The sequence below is a fragment of the Callithrix jacchus genome, chromosome 3, assembly GCF_049354715.1.
Source record: "Callithrix jacchus isolate 240 chromosome 3, calJac240_pri, whole genome shotgun sequence".
Taxonomy (NCBI): Eukaryota; Metazoa; Chordata; class Mammalia; order Primates; family Cebidae; genus Callithrix; species Callithrix jacchus.
Window position 1 is genome coordinate 32,802,467 of NC_133504.1, and position 16,346 is coordinate 32,818,812.

The window sequence follows — 16,346 nt, forward strand, 5'->3', positions numbered from 1 at the left end:
AGAACCGTGAAAAATAAATTTCTGTTGTTCATAATTTATCCTGTTTATAATAGTGGTGCTACAGCAGCCCAAGCAAAGAAATGGGTTTGAACAAATGTTTAATAGCATGTGTTCACATTTATAGTGTCATCCAGAGTATTTTCACTGCCTTAAAAATCCTCTGTGCTCCACCTATTCATCCCTTCTTCCCAACCAGCTCCCAGGAAACACTTATTTATTTATTTATTTTACTGTCCCTATAGTTTTTCCTTTTCCAGGATGTCATAGAAGTTATGTATCACTTAACAATGGGGATACATTCTGAGAAATGCATCTTTAGACAATTTTGGCATTGTGCGAACATCAAGAGTGTAGGGCCACAAATCTAGTTGGTGTAGCCTATTATACCCTTACATATGGCATAGCTTATTGCTCTTAGGCTACAAAGTTGTATCACATGTTACTGTACGGAGTATTACAGGCATTGTAACACAGTGGCAAGTATTTGTGTATCTAAACATGTCCAAGTTTACAAAAGCTACAATAAAAATAAGCGTAGGCCTACATAGGATCAGAACCACCAATATTTCTGTCTTCCACTCCCACGTCTTACCTCACTGAAGGGTCTTCAGAAATCATAACATAGATGGAACTATTATTTCCTATGATAAAAATGTCTTCCTATGTAATATTTTCTGAAGGACTTGATTGAAGCTGTTTCATAGTTAACTTTTTAAAAATATGTAGGCCAAGTGTGGTGGCTCATGCCTATAATCCCAGCACTTTGGGAGGTCGAGGTGGGTGGATCATAAGGTCAAGAGATCAAGACCATCCTGGCCAATATGGTGAATCCCCATCTCTACTAAAAGTACAAAATATTAGCTGGGCATCGTGGTGCGCACCTGTAGTCCCAGCTACTCGGGAGGCTGAGGCAGGAGAATCACTTGAACCTGCGAGGCAGAGGTTGCAGTGAGCCGAGATAGCACCACTGCACTCCAGCCTGGCAACAGAGTGAGACTCCGTCTCAAATATATACATGTAGAGTTAGTACACTCTAAAATAACAATAAAAGTTAAGTATAGTAAAAACATAAATCAGTGACATAGTTATTAATATTATTATCACTAAGTATGATACGCTCTATACACTTGTATGAGCTATAATTTTATGACTGTAACACGGTCACACGTTTGTTTACACCAGCATTACCCAAACACTTGAGTAATATGTTGCTCTGTGACATTGCAAAGCTTACAGTGGCACTTGGTGACAGGAATTTTTCGGCCCCATAATAATCTTATGAGACCATCATTGTATATGCTGTCTGTTGTCTGCCGAAACTGAAGTGTCATGTCCGTGACTATGGGTGGAATGGTACAGCATGGAGCCTTTTCAGCTTGACTTCTTTCACTTAGTAATATGAATTTAAGGTTCTGCCTTGTCATTTAATGGTTTGACACCTCATTTATATTTAGTTGCTGAATAACATTCTATTATCTGCACTAACCACAGCTCATTTATCTGTTCACCTCTGAAGGACATCTTGGTTGTTTCCAAGTTTCGGCAATGATAGTTACATTTCCTGTAAAGATTTTTGCCTGGATGTTTTGTGCACATTTTTGTGTGGATGTAAGCTTTCAGCTCTTTTGGCCTGTTGCAGTGTGTCCACCCTGACCTAGACTTTTGCCATATTCATGGTTCCTTGTTTTCTCGCACAATGACTTTTCTCATTTAACACCCCCTCCACTTTCACTCTGTCACCAAGTCATCGTGTATCTGTCACTTAAATATCTGACTACCACTCCAATTCCCACTACCATTGTTTCCATAACCCTCTACACTAGTCAAGAATCGCTTCTTTGGTTCCACACTGGGTGAATGTGGACTCACCCTGTAAGACTCCATTGTGGGCCCACCTCCTCTGGGAGGGCTTTCTCCCCTGCAGCACTCGGCCTCTCCTGCTGCACCTCCTTCCCTGTCCTGTTCCTGTTCATGGGGGCCTCGTGATTTTCCTCCCCAGACTGTGAGGTCTTTGAGCTTTGCTTTACTCACTTTTGTGTCTTCAGTAGAGTGTCTGACTCACAAAAGAAGAGCGGTAAACGTCTGTTAAGAAGGGAAGACTACAAAGAGCATCTTTTTTCTTCATGTGTGTTACATTTTTTCTATTATTATGAAGAAAGAAAAAAAGGTAGGAGAATTGTGACAGAATGAGAGCCAAGCAAATTAATTGCCTGAAAAAAGAGTGTTAAATTTCATTTTGATGACAACAGCCATGGTCTCTCATTCTCAGTTGATTTCTACCCTTGGCTCTACATTTAACACAAAGGGGAGGCTACGTGCTTCTCAAATGTAATATGGCATTATCACTTATTATCAAGCATGTGGAAAGTGGGGAGAAAAAATAAGGAGAATGATTTAAACTTTGTTAGACATAAAAAAAATACTCCAAATGAGACTCAATAGAGTCCTGTCTTCTGAATTTTAAGAACACACTTACACATCAGCCATTTAGTTATTTATTTAACAAGTACTATTAAATATTTATTATGTGCTCAAAACTGCCTGAAGGATTTAGCATTGAAGGGGGCTGGGCAAGGTTCTTCCTTTACCTGCTTCACAGAATTCAAAATATCAGCCTATTTTTGTCTTGTAATTTGCAGGAGCCATCAAAGACAAATGAATATGCCTGAAGTATGCTCCACATATCAAAACAACCTCATAGATGGCCCCTGTTATCTTTCTTTCCTGATGGCAATGGCTTCCTTGTGGCATAACGAGTTTTTAAAAAGTGGGAGCAAAATTTTAGAGTCTTTGTAGAAAGAAATGGACAGAAAAAAAGATTTCAGAGAGAAATTTTACTTAGAAGTATATGCTTTTATCATTGGAAAATTAACTACATAGCAGCTCTCTCCTCTACATTATGTGAAATGGATAGTAAAAATAACCTGTGGCTGCTCATTAAAAAAAAAAAATAGGAGATCAGGTTTGGTAGCTTGTGCCTATAAACCAGCAATTTGGGATGCCAACATGGGAAAAAAATCGCTGAAAGCCAGGAGTTCAAGACCAGCCAGGGCACACAGTGAGACCTCATCTTCAAAAAAATGTTTTTTTTTTTGGTTTGTTTTTGAGACATAGTCTCACTCTGTCGCCCAGGCTGGAGTGCAGTGGCACAATCTCTGCTTACCGCAACCTCTGCCTCCCAGTTTCAAACAATTCTCCTGCCTGATCCTTTTTTTAAAATTAGCCAGGTATGGTGGTAGCCACCTGTAGTCCTAGCTACCTGGGATGCTAAGGTGGGAGGACTGGTTGAGCCCAGGAGGTCAAGGCTGCAGTGAGCTATGCTCATGCCACTGCACTCCAGTCTGGGCTGCAGAAGGAGACCTTGAATTAAAAATAATGGAGTATATCAATGCCTTAGAATTAATTTGAATAAAAACAACAGAATGTGCTTCTGTATAATATGTTTTGGCTATTTTGCCTTAATGAAGCTAATTTTTTTATCATTCACCTTTTGGACTGGTTTAGAAAACCAAGAGAACCAAGAGAAGCAGGCCTTGGGACTATGCTCATATACTACTTTCCTACTAAGAAACGGCTAGAGTTACAGGTGAGGTTACCTAGGAAGCTGACTGTGAGGCAGTGATGGGCGTTTCCAGTCAGAAGTGCTCTCAGAATCAGAATGGATCTCGAGGAAAGAAACAAGGATTGGACTTAGGGAATCACTGTATATGCATAGCCAATCCTACAGGGAGCTCTAGAGATAAAAGAATTTTTCAAAGTTACCTTGAATTCGATCAGGAGGGCTGGGTGTTTCTACTGTATCCACTGGCCAATCATGGGCTGACAGCAGCTTTGAGAAGGGAGTGTAACGTTGGGCAAGGCAGTTGCCTTCGGCTGAGGGTAGTCATCTGGTATGGGGATCCTGTGACCTGACAGCTGTCAACAATCTAGAAGCTAGGGAAAGAGTATCCAATTTTGAAAGAGGGAGGTATGGGTGGGCAGCTCTGAGTTCACTGCAGCAGCTAAAGGAGGAAACAACTGAAGACGCCCAGTGTACTGGGACTCATGCAACCTTGGAATTTTGTAGATAACATCATAGACATCAGGTTGAAAAATGAGGACCCTGAAGATTGTAATGCTAGACAATTTAATACACTGGTGGAATTGTGTTTGTGCATGTGTATTTGCAAACTGTCATGTGACGTAGTCTTTTCCCAGCCAGCTGATTTGTTGGTTCATTCATTCATTTGTTCATTCATTCATCCATTCTCACGCTATTCTGTGATAATCTCTCAGAACAGATTTTGGGCAATTCCTACTGAGACAGCCTTAAAAGTTGGCATTTTTAGATCATTTTAAATGCTTTTCAAAAGATTTCAGATTATATATAGTTAATCTCTTGCTAAAAAGCTGATGGAAATGTTTACTACATAAGATGATAGAACCTCAGGTTTGAAAGAGACTTTCAAGCTACTGAATCTTTATGAATAAACTGGAAAGCAGATTTTTTTTGGATTTGTGAAAACAGAAAATTCTGTCCTCTGAATATACAAGGGCTGTGCCTCCTTTTCTTGTTTTGTTCTCTGGCAGAAAGGGAGGCTGAAGCCTGTGGGGAATCCTTCAGCAGTGAACAGAGCAGTGGGAGTACTAACAGCCCTGCCCACCATGCTCCTGGGTGAGAACGGATAAAAGCAAAAATAGGACCTTCACAGAAACACAAACGCATGTACACACACACAAACTCATGAACGCATAGTTTTTGATCATGAGCTGCACATTAACAGCCCTGTAATCAACATCAATGTAGCCTACATTGATTAAAACTCAAGAGTGCATCCTGTTAACAACTGAGGAGAGTGGCAATTTTATTGAGTGCCTTTCCTGGTGTACTTTTCAAGTGTGAGCGGCTTCACTAAGTAACTTGTATAAAAGGTTGCACTGTCTCAAGAGTATTAATCTGTTCCTGCCCCGTATTTTGTTTTTCAGTTTTCGGAGTGTTCACTCAATTCCCTCCTGTTCATTATCAGCAATTCATGCATTCATCCTGAATTAATAAATAGTTTGTGTAGTTTTGGGCATCTGTTTTTAGGCTGCCTTTGTTTCTATTCTAATTTCATGGTATGTCTCTAGTGGGAAATGCTACTATATAGTTTGGTGGAGTTTTATTTATTGTTGTCATTATTTTATTGATTGAAATCCATGCCAAGAATTACCAATTCACAGTTTTTCCTAGTTTGTGTCCTCATGCAGAGAAATTGTTTTTCAAGTCACCGTTGAAGCCAGAGGCACATTCAGCCACATACGAGCTCTGGTTGGAACCATCTCTCCCTAGGAACAATCAGACCCTGGCATGGAGCCTACACCCTCCTCCAGGCTCTGCCACTGCCCTCACAATAAGTTCCCTTCGCAGAGACTTCTGTGTCCTTTCCTGTCAGCAGACAATCCTAATCCATTAGTCTCTAATAATGTTGCAACTGAAAAGCAAGAGGGCAAGATGCCTGATCCTGTTTCTAGGAGAAGACTCCTCAGCTCTCTCAGACAATTCTGCTTGCCACAGGGTGCAGTGAGAAGCTGCTTTTGTCTTACCATCGAATGTACTGTTTTGCCCTTTCCATAGGATAATAGAGTTCTACCCATTAAACATTTAGATGAGGAAGGGGAGTTTTTCAAATGAGTGCTCTAAGGTGACTTGCTTTCATTCACTCACAGGAAGAAGCAGTTATACCTCTTAAAGGAAAAAAAAAATTTTCATCAGTTACCTTGAAACAATGTTTTGCTATTTAAACTAGTTATTTTAAAAATCTTTAGTTTTTTATCAACTCACCTATATCACCATACATTAGGCACGCAAAGCATAGCCTTAAAAATCTTAAGTATTAACATGGTGACAGATATCACCATACTTTAAACATTGTTACTTTATTCAAAAAGGCATAATTTGAATATATAATTATGTATTAGTTTGTACTGGCATATATCAAATTACTATAAACTTGGTGGTGTAAAACCACACCCATGGGAATTATTAGCTCATGATTCTGTAGGTCAAGTTGTGGGTGAGCTCTTCTGGTTATAGTTTCACAGCTTCCAAATCAAAGCACATTTGGACGGCTCTGGCTTCTTGAGGTTCTGAGGAACAATCTCCTTCCAAGCTCATTCACTTTGTTGGCAGAATTCATTTGGAAGACTGAGGCCCCCTGGTCTTGCTAGCTGCCGGCTGGGGGCGCTGTCTGCTCATCGAGGCAGTTTTCAGGCACCACCACCTCAGATTCTTGTCTCCATATTTACACAAGCAAGTGTGTAAGTCCTTGTCACACTTGGAATCTCTCTGACTACCTCTTCTCCCACAATGCTAGAACACTTTCTGCTTTTAAACGGCTCATTTGAGCAGTTGAGACTCACCAGAATAATTTTCCTTTTGTTAAATGTACCAGTCGTGGGAGTGATACTCACACTTGAAGGGGAATTGTCACTGGAAATCGTTTTAGCATTCTGCCTACCACGATGTAAGAATGTTTAAAATGCCATTTACTGATACTTCTCCAAATTCTTGGTCTTGGAATTCTAATTGTTTTAATTCAAGTTTTTTTCCTTTAAGTAAATTCTTACCATTAACTCCTCTTCACTGACACGCTTTCTGGAGTGAAGCAGAAATCTCAAAATACCTTCCATTTACTTGACTTCTTTTTTTTTTTTTTTTTCATTTTTTGAGATGAAGTCTCACTCTTTCGCCCAGGCTGGAGTGCAGTGGCACAATCTTGGCTCACTGCAACCTTCGCCTCCTGGGTTTAAGTGATTTTTCTGCCTCAGTCTCCTGAGAGCTGGGATTACAGGCATCTGCCACCATGCCCAGCTAATTTTTAAATTTTTTAGTAGAGACGGGTTTCACCATGTTGGTCAGGCCAGTCTTGAACTCCAGACCTCAGAGGATCCACCTGCTTTGGCTTCCCGAAGTGCTGGGATTACAGGCATGGGCCATCAAACCCAGCCCCCATCTGCTTGACTTCTATATCTTCTCCATTGTTGTAAAGCCAGTATAGACTTAGAAGAAACCATGGTGACATGGTACTAATATTATTTGTTTTGTTTTGTTTTTGAGGTGGGGCCTAGCTCTGTTACCCAGGCTGGCGTGCAGTGGTGCGATCACGGCTCACTATAGCCTGAGTCTTCCTTGCTCAGGTGATCCTCCCACCTCAGCTCCCTGAATATCTGGAACTACAGGTGCCTGTCACCATCCCTGGCTAGTCTTTGTGTTTCTCAGCATGCTGCCCAGGCTGATCTCAAACTTCTGAGCTCAAAACATCCACCCACCTCGGCCTCCCAAAGTGCTGGGATTACAAGTGTGAGTCACTGCTCCTGGCACATAGCACTAATCTTAAACCGAAGTTCTGTATTTTAAAATTTCCTCTGCTTCTTGTGTATATGGGGGGAAAATAATCAAATTTCTTCCATTTTGTTTCCCCCCATGGGATAACTATTTGACTTAACAATATTTACATAATAGTCTACTTTTTCCTCATGGACCTGCAATTCCTGCTCTGTCTTACACTAAATTTCTATGTATTTATGAATCTGTTTACAGGATCTTCATTCTTTTTCATTCATCTATTTATTTACGTGGCATCAATACTACCCATTCCGAATTATTGGAGGTTTGTAACAAATATTAATATACGAAAAGGTAGCTTCCTCCCACTGGATTTCTTTTTATTCTTCTAGAGTGTTTTAGCTGTGTTTGGCCATTTGCACTTTCATGTAAGTTTTAGAATCAACTTACAAGTTCCACAAAAATCTTTGACAATTGTATTGATTCTTTATATTAATCCGGGAGAATTGAAACCTTTCTAGTATTGAGTCTTCTTAGTTATGAACACGATCTATTATAAACCAAAATGTATCTGAGGCCTATCTCAATCAATCTAGAAAGATTATTTTACAAAGGTTAAGGATGTGCTCATGACGTAGCCTCAGGAGATCCTGACGACTTGTGCCCAAGGTGGTGGGGTACGGCTTGCTTTTATACATTTTAGGGAGACGTGAGACATCAATAAATATGTGTAAGATGTACCTTGGTTCGGTCCTGTAAGGCGGGACAACTTGAGGTGGGAGCATCCATGTGATAAACAGATAAGAGACAAAGGACTGCATTCTTTTGAGTGCCTGATCAGCCTTTTATTGAATATACAATTTACCTCTGTCTGTTCTTCATCCATAAGGATTTACCTTGTGGGCAAATTGTGAAAGAGGTTTGTAGCTTCTTTTTTTTTTTTTTTTTTTGAGATGTAGTTTCGCTGCTGTTACCCAGGCTGGAGTGCAATGGCGCGATCTCGGCTCACCGCAACCTCTGCCTCCTGGGTTCAGGCAATTCTCCTGCCTCAGCCTCCTGAGTAGCTGGGATTACAGGCATGTGCCACTGTGCCCAGCTAATTTTTTGTATTTTTAGTAGAGACGGGGTTTCACCATGTTGACCAGGATGATCTCGATCCCTTGACCTCGTGATCAACCCTCCTCAGCCTCCCAAAGTGCTGGGATTACAGGCGTGAGCCACCGCGCCTGGCTGTAGCTTCTTAACTTTGTAGCTATCTTATTTAGGAATAAGACAGGAGGCAGTTTTGTCTGACAGTTCCCAGCTTGACTTTTCCCTTGGCTTAGTGATTTGGGGGGAGGGGAAAGGAGGATCCCATGATTTATTTTCCTTCTACAGTATTTGCACATGGGATGTGATTTTCCTTCATGTCATTCAATTCTTTAAATATAATTTTATTCATAACGGTGTCACATATTACTTAAAATTATACTATCTTATTTTTCAGTATATAAATAGTATGCTTATTAAAAGTATTTTTCTTAATTATTCATGGATGCGTAAAAAAGGTCAACTGTTATATACTGATCTGTAATCTGCAAATTTTCTGATTATCTCAGTAATTTTTGCATTCCAGTGGTAGATTCCTTTGAATTTTTGTATAAACAATAATAAAATCATTATAGTTACAGTTTTCTTTCTCTCTTTCCTATTATTATATTCTATCTATCTATCTACCTATCTATCTATCTATCTATCATCTATCTATCTATCATTTCTCTGTCATTGTATTGTTTAGGAACTCCAATGCCATGTCTAATAGATGTGATAATAACAGGTATGTTAGTAGGTTTGGGCTGCCATAACAAAATACCACAAACTGGGTGGCCTACACAACAGAAACTAATTTTCTCAAAATTCTAGAAACCAGAAGTTTGAGATCAAGGTGTACAGGGTTGGTGCCTGTGAAATTGTGAAATATATATTTGGTCTTCATCCCCCATTTCTCAACATACAGTCTGAAAATCCTTGGAAATCTCCAGAGTGATAAGAAGGTCATGCTAATCAGATGACAGGTGGCTGGGGATGCCTGGATAGTGGAGGTAGAGGAGGTCGCCAGAAAGAACAAGCAGGAATAGAGAGCTGGAACTTTTAGCTTCACCGTCCAACCTCTGCAGGGAAGAGATAGGCTGAGGGTTAAGCTAATCACTAGTGGCCAGTGATGTAATCAATCATGTTTATTAATGAAGTCTTCATAGAAACTCAAAAGGACAGTCTTTTCGGAGCTTCCTGACTACTGAACACATGGGGGTTCTTGAAGGGTTGTGCAGCCAGTCAAGGCACAGACGTTCCTCATCCCTTCTTTCAAGTCTTGCCCTACGCAAATCATCCATCTGGCTATTTATCTATAGCCTTTGTAATATCCTTTATAATTGGATAAACTCTGTGAACTGCTTTAGCAAATGAATCAAACCCATGGAAAAAGTTGGAGGGACCCTATATAAACAGCTGATCAAAACTTTCAGAGGCTTGAACTCATGACTGGCTTGGGGGCTGTCTTGTGGTCTGAGCCCTTTGCCTGTGGGATTCGGTGCCTTCTCCAGGTACATAGTATATAGATAATCAGCTGGTGTACACTGCAGAAATGGTTGCTGGGGCAGGGGGGAAATACCCACACATTTGGATGACAAGAGATAAAGTGTATTGAGTAGCTGTGTGAGAGTAAAGAGTACAGAATAGGAAAAAGTATGATTTTATTTTCATATATACCTAATAATATCTTCTAGGGCTTTCCCCCTTGACTTGTAGAGGGCCGTCTTCTGTTGTCTTCCACATTGATCCTATAAGATTAGGGTCCATCCTAATAACCTCATACATCAGTTTGTTTTCACACTGCTGTAAAAAACTGCCCAAGACCAGGTTATTTATTTATTTATCTATTTATTTTATTATACTGTAAGTTCTGGGGTACATGTGCAGAATTGTTACATCGGTATACACGTGACGTGGTGGTTTCCTGCATCCATCCCCCCGTCATCTACATCAGGTATTTCTCCTAATGCTATCCCTCCCCAATCCCCCCACCCCCTGCTATCTCTCCCTAGATCCCCCACCCCTGAACAGACCCCAGTGTGTGATGTTCCCATGCCTGTGTCTTGTGTTCTCATTGTTTAACACCCACTTATAAAGGAGAAAGTGCAGTGTTTTGTTTTCTGTTCTTGTGTCAGTTTGCTAAGAACGATGGTTTCCAGCTTTTTCCATGTCCCTGCAAAAAACATGAACTCATCCTTTTTTACAGCTACATAGTATTCCAAGATGGATATGTGCCATCTTTTCTTTTTTTGAAAGAGAACAAAGAAAGGAAGAAAAAGAAAAGAAGAAAAAAGAGAGAGAGAAAGAAAGAAAAAAAATGAAAGAGAGAAAGAAAGAGGATGAAAAAGAGGAAGACAGAAAGGGAATCTTGCTCTATTGCCCAGGCTAGAATGCAGTCTAAAAATGGGTATGAAAAACCTCTTTTATGTGAATAAATGTGCTTAACAATGGAGACAGGAAGGAATAAGGGAGGAAAATAACAAACAAGCAGCCAACCAATATTTCATTTAAACCTGTGAAATGCTATGCAATTGCTGAGGAGTGATTTGCTTCCAATTTTGTGGTCACTTTTAGAATAGGTGTGATGTGATACTGAGAAAAATGTATGTTTTGTGGCTTTGGGGTGGAGAGTTCTGTAAATGTTTATTAAGTTTACTTATTTCATGTCTGAGTTCAAGTCCTGGATATCCTTGTTAATTTTCTGTCTCGTTGATCTGTCTAATATTGACAATGTAGTGTTAAAGTCTCCCACTATTATGTGGGCATCTAAGATTCTTTGTAAGTCATTAAGAACTTGCCTTATGTATCTGGGTGCTCCTGTATTGGGTATGTATGTATTTAGAATCATTAGCTTTTCCTGTTGCATTGATAGTTTTACCATTATGTAATGATCTTCTTTGTCTCTTTTGGTCTTTGTTGTTTTAAAGTCTATTTTATCAGAGAAGAGAATTTGAACTCCTGCTTTTTTTTTCTTTTGGCTCCCTGTTTGGATGGTAAATCTTCCTCCATCCCTTTGTTTTGAGTCTTTGTGTATCCTTGCATGTGAGATGGGTCTGGATGCAGCATACCAATGGATTTTGGCTTTTTAACCAATTTGCCTGTCTGTATCTTTTGATTGGGGCATTTAGTCTATTTAAATTTGGGATTGATATTGATATATATGAGTTTAATACTGCCATTTAATGCTGGCTGGCTGTTTTGCCCATTAGTTGATGTAAATTCTTCATCATAGTGATGCTCTTTACTTTTTGGTATGTTTTTGGAATGGCTGATACTAGTTGTTCCTTTCTATGTGTGATGCTTCTTTCAGAAGCTCTTGTAAAGCAGGCCTGGTGGTGATGAAGTCTCTGAGTACTTGCTTGTTAGCAAAAAATTTTTTCTTCACTTATGAAGCTTAGTTTGGCTGGATATGAAATTCTGGGCTGAAAGTTCTTTTCTTTAAGGATGTTGAATATTGGCCCCCACTCTCTTCTGGCTTGCAGGGTTTCTGCTGAGAGATCTGCTGTGAGTCTGACAGGCTTCCCTTTGTGGGTAACCTGACCTTTTTCTCTGGCTGCCCTTAGTATTTTCTCCTTCATTTCAACCCTGGTGATTCTAACGATTATGTGCCTTGGGGTTGCTCTACTTGAGGACTATCTTTGTGGTGTTCTCTGTATTACCTGGAGTTGAGTATTGTTCTGCCTTGCTAGGTTGGAAAAGTTTTCCTGAATAATATCCTGAAGAATATTTTCCAGCTTGGATTCATTCTCTTTGTCACAATCAGGTACACCTATCAAATGTAGATTAGGTCTTTTCACATACTCCCATATTTCTTGGAGACTTTGCTCATTCCTTTTTAGCCTTTTTTCTCAATCTTGTCTTCTAGTTTTATTTCATTAAGTCGGTCTTTGACCTCTGATATCCTTTCTTCTGCTTGATAAATTCAACTGTTAAAATCTGTGCATACTTCACGAATTTCTCATATTGTGTTTTTCAGCTCTATTAATTCACTTAATATTCCTCTCTAAATTGTCTATTCTCGTTAGCCTTTTGTCAAGGTTCTTAGTTTCTTTGCATTGGGTTAGAACATATTCTTTTAGCTCACAGAAGTTTCTTATTATCCACCTTCTGAAGCCTGATTTTGTCAATTCATCACACTCATTCTCCATCAGGCCTTGTTCTGTTGCTGACGAGGAGCTGTGATGCCCTGTAAGAGGAGAGACATTCTGATTTTGGGTGTTTTCAGCCTTTTTGCACTGGTTTCTTCCCATCTTTGTGGATTTACCCACCTGTCGTCTTTGTAATTGCTGACTTTCAGACTGGGTCTCTGAGTGGATGTCCAGCTTGTTGGTAATGAAGTTTCTTCTGTTTTTTAGTTTTCCTTTGACAGACGTCCCTCCCCCACAGAGCTGGACCTTCCTGGGTTCAGCTGTATTTGCTGTGACACTCTCAATCTTCAGCGCTTCCAGTTGCTGTTTTTTTGTGGGGGTGGGACCAGCCGAGCCCGATCACCTGGCTCCTTGTCTCAGAGCCTCTTCTTTTTTTTTTTAGTTGAATGGTTGACTCTCTCCCAGGTGTTCCAGTCGCCCACTGAAAAGGTGCCAGAATCTGTGTAATTTCCCCTGCGTGACCCACTGTGCTGGCTGAAACAGCAGTGCCAAGATTCCCGGCCCCTCTCTGCCTGGGAATCTCCTGATCTGGCTCCCCACTTCAGCCCCCCAACTTCAATCAGCTGAATGGGTGACTCTGCCTTCCTGGAGCTCCAAACGCCAACCAAAAGGGCACCCAGTCCCGTATACTCCACACTGAGAACCGCTGCACTGGGGTGCTGGCAAAACAGCTGCACCGGCCAAAAGAGTCATGCTGGTGACCTGTGGGGATCCTCCGCTGGGGATCTCCTGGTCCGTGGGCAACAAAAATTATTCTGGAAGTGTGGCATCCACTCACTCTCTATGCTGTCACTGGGAGCCACAATGCTGAGCTGCTGCTAATTGGCCATCTTGGATCTCTCTCTCACCATATTTTCTTTATTCAGTCTATCATTGATGGACATTTGAGTTGGTTCCAAGTTTTTGCTATTGTAAACAGTGCCACAGTGAATATACGTGTGCATGTGTCTTTATAATAGAATGATTTATAATCCTTTGGGTATATACCCAGTAATGGGATTGCTGAGTCAAATGGCATTTCTATTTCTAGATCCCTGAGGAATGGCCACACTAAGACAGGGTAGTTTATAAAGGAAAGAGGTTTAATTGATTTGCAGTTCTGTATGGCTGGGGAGGCCTCAAAAAATGCACAATCATGTCGGAAGATGAAGGGGAAGCAAGGCACCTTCTTCACAAGGTGGCAGGAAGGAGAGTGAATACAGGAGGAACTAACATACATTTATAAAGCCATCAGCTCTCATGAGAACTCACTCACTGTCACGATAACAGCATGGAAAAAAATGCCCCTCATGATACAGTCATCTCCACCTGGTCTCTCACTTGACATGTGGGGATTATGCAGATTCTAATTCAACATAAGATTTGGGTGGGGACACAATGCCTAACCATATAACCTCATTTTAACTTAATTACCACTTTAAAGACCCTATCTGTAAATACCTTCCAAGGTGTGAAGATTAGAACTTCAACATGGATTTTATGAGAACACATCTTAACCCATAACAGCAAATATTCTTGTCTTCTTTCTGATTTTAAAACAACTGTTTTAACATTTCCCAATTGTATAGAAGATTTCAATTTTAGTTAGATAGTGTTGGGGTGCAGAAAATGATTCCCTAAAATATGATGTTGACATGTTGAGAGTTTCGAAAATTGAAAGACCTCAGAAATAAGCCTCAGAACCAGCTGGGTGCAGTGACTCATGCTTGTAATCCCAACGCTTTGGGAGGTCAGGGCAAGACCACTTGAGGTCAGGAGCTCAAGACCACCCTGGCCAACATGGTGAAACCCCATCTCTACTAAAAATACAAAAATTCTCATGCCCAGGAATGACCAAGAATACCTTGGAGGTCAGAAGCAAGATGGAGTCAACTATGTCAGATTTCTCTTATTGCCATACTTTTGCAAAGGTGTGTTTGTTAGTTTTGAGATGGAGTTTTGCTCTTGCTGCCCAGGCTGAAGTACAATGATAGAGCCTTGGCCCACTGCAACCTCTGCCCCCTAGGTTTAAGCAATTCTCTTGCCTCAGCCTCCCAAGTAGCTGGGATTACAGATGCCCACCACCATGCAGGGGTAATGTTTGTATTTTTACTAGAGATGGGTTTTCCACCATGTTGACCAGGCTGGTCTTGAACTCCTAACCTCAGGTGATCTGCCTGTCTTGGCTTCCCAAAGTGCTGGGATTACAGGTGTGAGCCACCACGCACAGCTGCAAAGGTAGTTTTATGATCACATATGAAATTACTAGTCTGTCTATATTCTTGCCTACATTTGTGCATTTAAAAAATTATTCTGGTAAATATGTAGTGGCATCTCATTGAAATTTTATTTCTTTTGCTTACTCATGAGTTTGCATAATATACTTATTGGCTACCTAAAGAATGTCTTTGGGTCAGTGGCTGTTCAGGTCTCTTGTCAAACTAAAAAAGAGTAATCATTCTGATAGTTCTTAATATATTCTAAATAGGATTCCCTTGTTGGTTTCGAGATGTGGGGGAGAAAACAATTTATTTTCTTTTTTAGGTTCTTAGTTGAGATACTCTCCTGAAAATAAATGTCACATTAATGAAAGAAAAACAGAAGTTAATTAATACTTGGTGTGCCCATCCGGTGGGAAAGTCCCCAGTTCAAAAGTATTTCTCTGTTAAGGCAGTGGCTTAGAGACCTTGCTTAAATAATATTTTAACAAAGAGCCATACATCCTATGTAGTGACAAGACAAAGAGGAGAGCAGTTCCAGTCTTAAAGGCAGGAATATGTGGGAAGGTAGTAAAATCTGTTCCCAGATTCCTCTGGGGCCTTTGATGCCTTTTCTGGGCTAAGTGCCGTTTCCAGTAAGAAAGGATTTATGTCCTGAAATCAGGAAGATAGAGGCTGAGGCAGAGTGTTCCCCTGTGCTTTTAATGGTCTTTAAATTAACAATCCTCAGTATTTTGGGGAAATATTTGGTTTCCTTCAATGTGTTACAAATATCTTTCCTACTCAGTGACTTGCATTTTTGTTTGCTTAATGGAGCCATTGATGAACTGAAAATAATACTAATTTTACTGTAGTATGGTTTGTTGATTTTTTTTCTGGTTAATGATTTTAAGCCAGTGTTCAGTTATCTCCTAAAAGCCTGTTTATTTTACTTTCCTCAGTACATAGTCACCCTGGAAAATGGTGACAGATTCTTTTAATGAAGGCTAGGAAATAGATTGACAGTATTCGTTTTCAGCTGTCAAAGAGGTTCTTCCTCAAAGCAAACTGTTTGGATCGCTCTGGCTGGGTCTGTCACTGATTAATGTCCTGGATTTTGCTTGTGGATTTTGATGTAATTCAAATCACGCTTGGATTTACCAGGTAGCTTTTCTTCTATGCAAGTCAAGCAAGCCTTCAATAAGCAGCCATCTATTTCTGTATTAGAGACACTACAATCTATTAGCTAATGTCAAAGATTCCTCTGGACCAATCAATTCTGACTACTGCTTTGGCTCTGTTGTTCATTATAGTAAAAACACCCACTTTGTCTCTGATAATTAGGTGTCTGCACTTGGCTGCTGCCACTATGGGATCCTGTCATCAGTAAATTTAGAGAGCGCCCCTTGGGGAAGCAGTTAGCCCTGTCATTTCTGGCCTACTGAGAATGACCAACACAGCTATTTAAAAATACTGGTGCTCTCATCTCAAATATATTTCTCACAGTCTTGGTGATAGTTGTGTCTTCTTAATCCTCTCAGGAGAAAGAGTGAACTAATTATACATTATCAATCTACTCCAGCATTCCAATCTTCTTAAGTCTTTAATACCTTCCCCATTCATTCTCAGAAATTTTGGTCTCAG